General features: G+C 35.9%; 1 long non-coding RNA gene across 1 annotated transcript; it reads left to right on the forward strand.

Moving 5' to 3' along the window:
- The first annotated feature begins 889 nt into the window (after positions 1 to 889).
- Positions 890 to 5,627, forward strand: LOC148779714 (uncharacterized). The gene is made up of 2 exons (XR_016044087.1): positions 890 to 3,250; positions 4,503 to 5,627. It is a non-coding gene; the product is annotated as an uncharacterized LOC148779714 (long non-coding RNA).
- Positions 5,628 to 9,458: the final 3,831 nt, after the last annotated feature.

Raw genomic sequence — 9,458 nt, forward strand, 5'->3', positions numbered from 1 at the left:
GTTCAGGAAAATAGTTTTTTTCGATTTTGGTATTATTTTGATGCCTTTGTTGCTTGTATGCATAACAATCAGGATGAAAATTTGACTTCCATGATGAATACTCTATTTGATTACACATTTCACGATTGACTACCACACTCAATTTTAAAGGACATTATTAGTAGTTATCATAAACCATTAAGAAATTGGTTATTTTAAAAATAAAAAAAAATATTTTTTTATCCTTTATTTTTAACTTCTATATATAATGAGATTCAAAAATTAAAAATATTACTTGTAAGCAAAATGTATCTATTTTTTCTATCTTACGATCCCTTGGATCTTTGATTATAAAATTTTTAACCAAACAAATACTAAAATGACACCCTATTCAAACTCGTATCTCTCTTTAAACCTCCATCTATCTCTCTCTCCGCTTCTCAATGAGTTTACCAGTAAAGGGTTTAGCTTGAGCTCGATCGCGATCACACTTTCTTATGTGTGTGTGTGAGAGATGGTGTTTTAGAGAGAGAAAGAGATGGAGTTTTAGAAAGAGAAAGATGGAATTTGGGTTTTAAAGAGATGGAATTTTAGAAAGAGAAAGAGATGGAGTTTGAGTTTTAGGGAGAGAGATGAAGTTTTGAGAGAGAGAGACGATGATGTGAGAGAGAGCGAGATAGAATTTGGGTTTTAGAGAGCAATAGTTTTAGAGAGAGAGAGAGTTTTAGAGAGAGAGATGTAATTTGGGTTTTAAAGAGCAATGAGTTTCAAGAGAGAGATAAAGTTTTAGAGAGAGAGAATCATGATGAGTTTTAAGAGAGAGAGAGAATCATGTCATAAGGTGTTAAGGTCAATAATATAAAGTAAAAAAAGGTTTAGGAGGTTGGAAGATAAAAAAGATGGAGTAATATTTTTAATTTTTGGGTTTCAAGATATATAGAAGTTAAAAATAATAGGATATTTTCTCTAAAAATAAAGTTATCATTTCAAAAAAATTTTATGTTTTTGTTATGGAAATTTTGAAATTCTCTCAATGGCTCTATAAACACAGCATTTGTTTTTTGAGCTGAAAAATGCAGGTTCTGCAAATATTACATTTCCTTTTTTTTTGTAGCTTAAAACTGTAACTGTTGGGATTATGTGATTTATAGGTTTTTTTATGAAGTGGATTGTCTATCAATTTGCTGGGAGTGGGGCTTTTGAAGAAACCGAAGCGTTGCAAGAGAGTGAACATGGACACTGCCCCGTTTCTTCAACGCAGGAAACGAAACTTTGTCCGGGGGCTTTTGAAGAAACCGCTTTGCAAGAGAGAGAACATTGACATCGAAGAGAAAAAACATAGACATTGAACAAGAGAGAGGAGCCAACCGTTTTTTCAACGCACGAAAATTTGCCATAACCCAACTGTTTCTTCAACGCACGAAAATTTGCCGGGACTCATTTGTTTGAATCTCACAATGTAAACTCAACATTTGCTTGAAGCCTCGAGGCCTCACAAAATTTCTCGCATAACCATGTAACATTGATTTTTTCTCAGGGTTTTTTTGGTGTTCACTTGCCTTCTTGGAATGACTGAAAATTGTTGAATTAGTCGGGATTATGTATTTTTTTGGGGCTTTTTTTAGGGCTGAAAAATGCAGGGTCTGTAATTCTTAGATTTCCTTTTGGTGGTTGTGGGGATTATGTGATTTTTAGGGTTTTTTATGAAGTGGACTGTGTTTCAGTAATTTATAGGGTTTCTTTGGGGCTGGAAAATGCAGGTTCTATAATTTTATTTTTTAAGCTTAAACGTGTGAAAATTATACAAATTTCTTCAATCTTTTTACAAAATGTGCTGTGACAAGGTCTTTTTTCTTCAGGAATTTTTTTTTTTCAATTTTGTTAGTGTTTTGATGGCTTTGTTAAAGTATAGTAACTACTTTTCTGGATTTTGTTGATTTATATATGAACTATAAGACTCTCTACTATTTTTTTCCTTGCTATTTTGATTATGAGGAATTATTCTAATAGTTATCCTTGCTATTATGAGTGGATTTCCTTTTTTTAGCTTAAAATTATAGGGATTATGTGATTTTTAGGGTTTTTAATAAAGTGTACTGTGTATCAGTAATTTGTAGGGTTTCTGTGATGGAATTTTTGGAACTCTCTCCATGACTGTGAGCTCATATATTTCAGTAAAATGCAACGTGGTTTGGTTATTATGTGTCGTGCAAGAAAAATATAAGCATCCTTGTATGGAGGTTAGGAAGCATCATCCATTGAGTGGAATGGTTTTGAGGCATGGTAAGTGACGTTGAGAGGAAGACGGAGCGTCCCTGGTAACAAATACACGTTCGAGAGAGAGGCTATGTGACCTTTTCCATTCGCCTCCATGATCTCAGATATTCTTCCTTTTCTTTCTCTCTAGAATCATGATTTATGTTCTCACTGAGACTGTTTCCTCATCAAAATCAACAACAACCATTAAAAGAATGAGTTCCACCCCAAAATGACTAGGCAAATTTGTTTATATAGCTTTCATTGGAAGTTCATATCAAGTTTTCATTTGTTTCTATTGTAAAAAAAAGTAGTTGTAGACAGGGTAAGTTACAAGTATTGTCCCTCTTTCATTTGCATGTCTCAGTGGTTTTCAAAAGGCATATTTTGATCCTAAGTTTTGTGATTCCTTTTTTTCTTGAGATAGTGTAGACATATTTAGGAACAATCTGGATGCTTTCTCCATATTCCATACCTACAATGTGGGCATTTGCATGCCTATTATAATCTAGAGAGAGGGAGGAAGTTCATTTTGTATATGAGAGAAACTTATTTATTATTCATTATGGTCATTCTATTCATAGTTCCTTTCTTAGTGATTTGTAGTCCGTCGATATATAGTTTTTTTTTTCTTTTATATTTTTTTTTCTTCAATTTTATGTAGATTATTTGCTTTTTCTCCATTAAATGCCTCCATGTTCTTATATATGATTGTATTATATTCAAAATCAAGAAAAACTTTGTTGTCTTCATTTTTATGGAGATTGTTTGCGTTTTCTCCATTAAGTGCCTCCATGTTCTTATATATGATTGTATTATATTCAAAATCAAGAAAAACTATGTTGTAACAACTCTAACTTCTTTATGTAATTTGTTATTTAAGAACATGGAGTACACAGCCTAACCTTTGACTAAAGTTAATAGACTTGCAGGAAATCTTCATAGCTTAGTGTGTGTGGTTACAATGCACACCAAGTGTTTGGAAAAGTGCCTCAACAGGACATAGCTCAACGTGGTGAGTTCAAAAACTTATTTGAATTAAGCCTTGAAATAATTTATGCTACTAGGCATAGATGGGTATAAAATATGTGAACTTCAAATACTTAGTAGGTTACGAGAAATGAAACAGCTTATTAATGACTAATTTTTTTTACTAATATGCAATTTATGAATCTTGATGTATGCATGAATGCATGCAAAATCACAAGCGGCATATGAATTTATCTTCAAATCAAAACCTACTTTTGATATGTATTTATTTTTAGCTTATTAAGAGGATTAATGACCAGAACAATGTATTTATAGAGACAAGAGAAAAGGGGGCAAATGGGGTTGGTTCCTTGTGAGTGGAGGCAAGAGAAGAGCAAATGGAGATGATAGTTTGTGAATAATGCAAAGTTATAAGATTGGCCTTTTGAAGAACATAAACTAATAATGGTTTGAAGGTTTTCGATTGTTTTTTAAGGACAAAGAAGTTTTAGAGGGAGAGAGGGATGGGCCTTCATATTTGGGAGACAAAGAACTTCATATCTATGTTAGAGAGAGAGAGATAGAGAAAGAGAAAAAGAGTTCAAAACAAGCTATAAAAAGTATCCCCTTCATTACAGTTATCAATAAATTTGTTTGTTTGCAATATAGCTTCCCCTAATTCTGTTGTAGTCACAAAGGAAATTATTTACCAGTAGTGTGACTTCTTTAGATGAAGTGAACATAGGGCATACAAATTTAAATTATACTCAACTTAGTGGGATATTTCACCATTGTTTTGCCTCCTACGAAAATTTGTAACTAGACAATAACATGTTCAAAGAGTAGCTCCTTGAAAGCTTTGAGGAGAGAGTTGTAGCGGAAGACATCCAAATATTATATCTACAACACAATTCTCTCAGCATTCAATATAATTGCATAGTATGAGCAGCTCAAAAGCCTTGCTTTCTCAAGATTGTGAGGCAAAGGCCAGGCCAACCCAATGAGCTCACATACTAAATGGATATCACCTACTCTTTCTCTCAGTCTAAAGTTCTTCAGACTCTTGGTTTTTATGGTTTTGTTATTTGGGATATTTACAAAAAAAATATACCTAATTGAATTGTTTAACATTTCATCTGTTTTTATTGATTTCATTTCAAAAAGCTAATTGAAATACACATGATTATGAGTTACAACAGTTGATATTGGGTAGATTGATAAATAGTTTATAAGTTAGCTGTATTTTGATAAATTTTCTTTGATTTATTATCAATGATGTTTATTTTGAATGGAGGTAGGTTACTGTAGAGCAATGTTGTTGCAGAGATGAACATGAAGAAATACAAGTCAAGAGAGTGACACTTAATCATAAAGAACATGGACCATAACAATGCATATATACTCTCTCTTTTCGTTATTTAGGGATAATGCACTTTTTTCTTTTTGCATTTTCCTTTACTTTTTTTACGGAATAACACTGTCAATAGAGAATATTAGATTTTGGCTATTTGCAAGTATAACCAGTAATCATTCTCTGTTTTGTGTTTGGTATTTCATGTATTTGTATCTCCACTTTATTGTATAGAAGCACAATGCATATATACTCTCGCTTTTTGTTATTTAGGGATAATGCACTCTTTTCTTTTTGCATTTTCCTTTACTTTTTTTTACAGAATAACACTGTCAATGGAGAGTATTAGATTTTGGCTATTTGCAAGTATAACCAGTCATCATTCTTTGTTTTGTGTTCGGTTTTTCATGTATTTGCATCTCCACTTTATTGTATAAAAGCTTTTCTTAATATTGTTATTATTATTATTTTTAAATACGAGCATTAACTATGTACAACATAATTGCTTGATAGTTATAATGGCAATGTTCTTTTAAACACGATGATATGAATTAGATAACATGTTATTTATACTACATTACCAAGCAAGAGTTAAGGGGTGGACACGTGTCTTGAAAATAAGAAGGGTCTTTAATTGTAAAGAGGTTGTAGGATACAATCCTAAGTCTAAGGGAAGAGAGAGAGAGAGAGTACGTATACTTTAGGAGAAGAAAGGAAAGAGAGAGAGAGTATGTATAAATTTTAGGGGGTGAAATATTATATTGTATATTTCTTATCTTTTCAACTAATTTAGGAGAGAGAGAATACGAATAAGAGAGAGAAAAAGAGTATATGTTATAAAGCAAAAGTTAAGGAGCACGTGTTACAAAAGTAGAAAGGGTCCCTAATTGTAAAGTTGTAGGACACAATCCTAAGTGTAAAGGAAGAGAGAGAGACTACCTATATTTTAGGGGAAAAGAGAGAGTACACATAAATTTTAGGGGGTGACATTATATGGCATAATTTCTATCTTTTCAACTAATTTTAGAGAGTATGTATAAGAGAAAGAAAGAAAGAGCATATTTTAGGGAAAGAGAGAAAACAATCTATATCTCATATTTTAAACTAATTTTAGAGAGAGTGGGAAGAGGTAGAGAGAGAAAAATTGTTTGGGAGAAAACATGAGAGAATTAGAAACCTATATGCTGATGGAAATGGAGATAGGGAAAGATTTTTCTCTAAGTTCTAATGGGGCTACTACTGATGCTTCTAAGGTGCAGATTGGAAGTTTGAATGAATTTGATCAGAAGGCACGATAGATCTTGGTAGGTTCAGTTTGTCCCCCGTTAGATGATACTTTCGACCTAAGTGATTGGGCAAAACGGGAGTGGGGTTTGTCATATTTGCCAAATGTTAAGATGTTAGGCAAAGGTAGGGCTGCTATTATATTACGTCTGACCAATATGTTGATCATGCGTGGAAGGAGAGATTTTACAGAGTTCGTGGTTCGTTAATGACTGTTAGAATAGAGCCCATTGATGCAATCGTCTTTTATGAAGATGGATCTTATCTGGGTTCGCTTGTGGGGTATTCCTCTTCATATCTGGAGTGAGTTCGTGTTTAAGGATATTGTTAATTCGTTTGGAGAATACTGTGACGTTGACCGTAAGCTCCTAGGTGGTCCCAATGCTTCTTTTGTCAGAGTGTGTTTGAGGATATTGTTAATTCGTTTGGAGAATATTGTGACGTTGACCGTAAGCTCCTAGGTGGTCCCAATGCTTCTTTTGTCAGAGTTAAAATCAATCGTTTCTTGGGAGTTCTTTGCCCGAGACAAATAAGATTACAAGTGGGCCATGATTCGTTTTTTATCGATGTGAATTTGGAGGGTATAGGCACGCCAGTGAATAATCCTCACAAAGTTTACCAGGCATTTTTGCCTTGTGAGATACAACGTTCTTAGAAGGAATGGACTGAAGTGCAGAGGGGAGCGACGAAATAGGTTTCGATGAAAGTTGACCAGGAATTTTTGAATTGGGATGGTAGAGTTTTCGAGTCGGTGAGGTTTTACCGGAAAAATTTGAATTGGTCATGGGAAGAATTCTGGGGGTTTCCAACGCTAGGTTTTGAAACGGCATACTGTTACAAAACATTTAAAGATCCAAAAAATGTGGATTCCAGTGGGGTGCTTTCCGGATTCCTCTGTATTGCCTTCCTTTTCGACGGGGAAGACATCTGTCAATTCTTTTAAGTGTGGTAACAATGGGACTGCGGTGGACCTTGCAGGAACACATGCTCCATCCACAAAAAATTTGCGTCGGTTAAGGCAGCGTGATGTGACACTGTCACAGAAGGTATTCGGGAAGATCTTGGGAATATGGTTTTTGGAAATTGTCTCGTTGGGAAAGTGGATGTGCAGGGTCTAAGGAAAGCGGTAACTCCTTTTGCGGTGCTGGAGAAACTGCTCTTTGTTGCCTCCAAATAGCTGGCTGGTATCTTATTATGTGCGCTTCTCATGGCTGGACGATTAAAGTTTCTCACTTGCCGTAGAACTACGAAGAAGAGGACTAACCTAGGGGAGAGGCTGCATTTTGATCCTCTGTGTGTAGATAATATGACGGTGATTCTATTATCGAACTCTGATAAGGAAACAAGGGAGTTTGTAATGAAGTCTTATGTATCTGATATGAGTGAGGAGGCTTATGAGGTTTAACCAGATCTACGAAGTGGCAGGATCTTTAGATCCACTGTCAGCAATAGTGCTAGCTGAGTCGGTCATACCCATTGCTTCTCTTCCTGAAGCAATGGGTGGAGATGAGAGCGATGAACAAGTGGAGGATGCTCAATATAGGGTCATAATTGAAGATATGGGATTGGACTATAATGTCCCTGTTGTTGTGATTCTTCAGGCTATCAAGGATATGAAGAAGGTAGAGAAGCAAGCAGCTCAGGAAGCTCAGTCGAAGAGCAAGATTGTCATTGAGGATGTTGCAACTGACAAGGAGGCATAGACTGTGTTGCAGGTGCCTTTTCCATAGCATTTGGCTGCTTCAGTTGTCATAGACAAAGGCTCAGGCTCAGGATTTCGGCAAATCCCCTTGCACTTTGCCTCGGAGCAAGGGGAAGAAGACGACGATGCCCAAAACAAAAGAGAAGAGGTCGACTGCTCATTCTAGATTCTCGAGTAGGCTGAGGTCCAGAGGTGCTAATCTGGTGATCAGGGAGCTAGTTTAGAACGCGGATGCTCCGTTTTCAGTGAGCTCAGATGAATGCTCCGACGATGATGATGGAGCTGGCATGATGGATACTATTTTTTATGGGCATGATGCTGAAGGTCCAGGTTCTTCTTCCAACCTTTTCTTATGTTTATTTAAACTGGAATGTTAAAGGTCTAGGGGATGCAAGTAGGAAGAAGGATGTTTTATTTTTGGTTAAGAAGTATAAACCAGATGTCCTAGTTTTGCAAGAGACCAAACTTCGCAGCCCTTCTGTCGTGGAGGATCGGGAAGTTTGGGGTTCTGGTGCTGTGTGTTTTGAGGGCATTGATTCTGTTGAGGCTTCGGGTGGGCTATTGGTGTTGTGGAATCCTCAGATTCTGTAAAGTTTTGATATTTTAAAAGGGGATAGATGGTTAGCTATTCTATTCAATGGTCCTGAGCCCAACCTTTCGTAGGGTCTTCTAAGTGTGTATGGTCAAAACAATATAGCTCTCAAAGCTGGCTTTCTTAATGATTTATCGGGGGGTTTTATCTGGTTTGAATGTTCCCTTTTGTGTGGGGGGTGATTTCAATTTAATTCAATGGCCTGAGGAGTCTTCCTCAGAGGGTCGGATTAACTCTTCCGTGATATTGTTTAATGCTTTTATCCAGAATCATTGTTTGGTGGATTTACCTTTGTTAGGTGCTTCTTTTACTTGGACTAATAATTGCCCTAGGAATCTTATTGTGACTAAAATTGATAGATTCTTGGTCTCATGTGATTTTTTGGAGTGGTTTCCGTTAGCTTCTATGAAAGCCTTGCCTAGGCTGTCTTCGAACCATACACCTCTTTTACTTTGTTCAAGTTCTCCTCTACGAGGGCCTAAATCTTTTTAACTTGAGATTGGATGGTTGGATGAAGCAGGTGTGATGGACCTTATTAGGAGGACTTGGGAAAATGCAATTACCTTAGGGTCCTTAGACTTCCATTTATACAAAGTTGCTTTATGTTAAGCATAAGCTAATAGAATGAAAGAAAGAAAATAAGTATCAATTGAGAGTTAAGATTGACAATCTCTTGGAGGATATTCAGGGGATGGACCAAACCATGCAGAGTGGAGGGGTGTATTTTGAGATACTTGCTAGTGAGAGAATTGGAAAAATTAATACTTTAAATGAACTCCGGCATTCTCAGAAAATTTGTTGGAGACAAAGGTCTTGGGTCAAATGGCTTAAAGAGGGTGATATGAACACTAAGTTTTTCTCTCTATAGCATGTTCACGAAGGAGGCAGAATGATATCTCAGGACTTATTATCCAAGGGATAATGCAGGATGATGTGGATGGATGCAATTTGGCGATTATTGAACATTTCCGAAAGGCATTCACGTCTGACATTTGTGCTACCCTTTGCATGAATCGCATCCCCTTTAAAAACTCTTCCAATGGCTCAGTTAGAAATTGAGGTATCTATGGAGGAGCTAAAAGCGGTTTTCTCTCTGGCAGGGATAAGGCTCCAAGACCTGATAGTTTTTCTATGTGTTTCTTCTAGAGATTCTGGTATATGCTTTCGATGGAACTATTAGCTATGGTGCGAAGGTTTTTAGAGAGGGGTGAATTATTTAGAGGGGTTAACTCTACTTTCATTGTGCTCATTCCTAAAAAAACAGTTATAAAGGATCTCTCAAATATCAGACCTATTTCATTATTGACCAGCTTGTACAAAATTGT

The sequence above is a fragment of the Amborella trichopoda genome, chromosome 11 (genome assembly GCF_054954075.1).
Source record: "Amborella trichopoda isolate Santa Cruz 75 chromosome 11, AtrichopodaSantaCruz75HAP2 v2.0, whole genome shotgun sequence".
NCBI classification, from domain to species: Eukaryota; Viridiplantae; Streptophyta; class Magnoliopsida; order Amborellales; family Amborellaceae; genus Amborella; species Amborella trichopoda.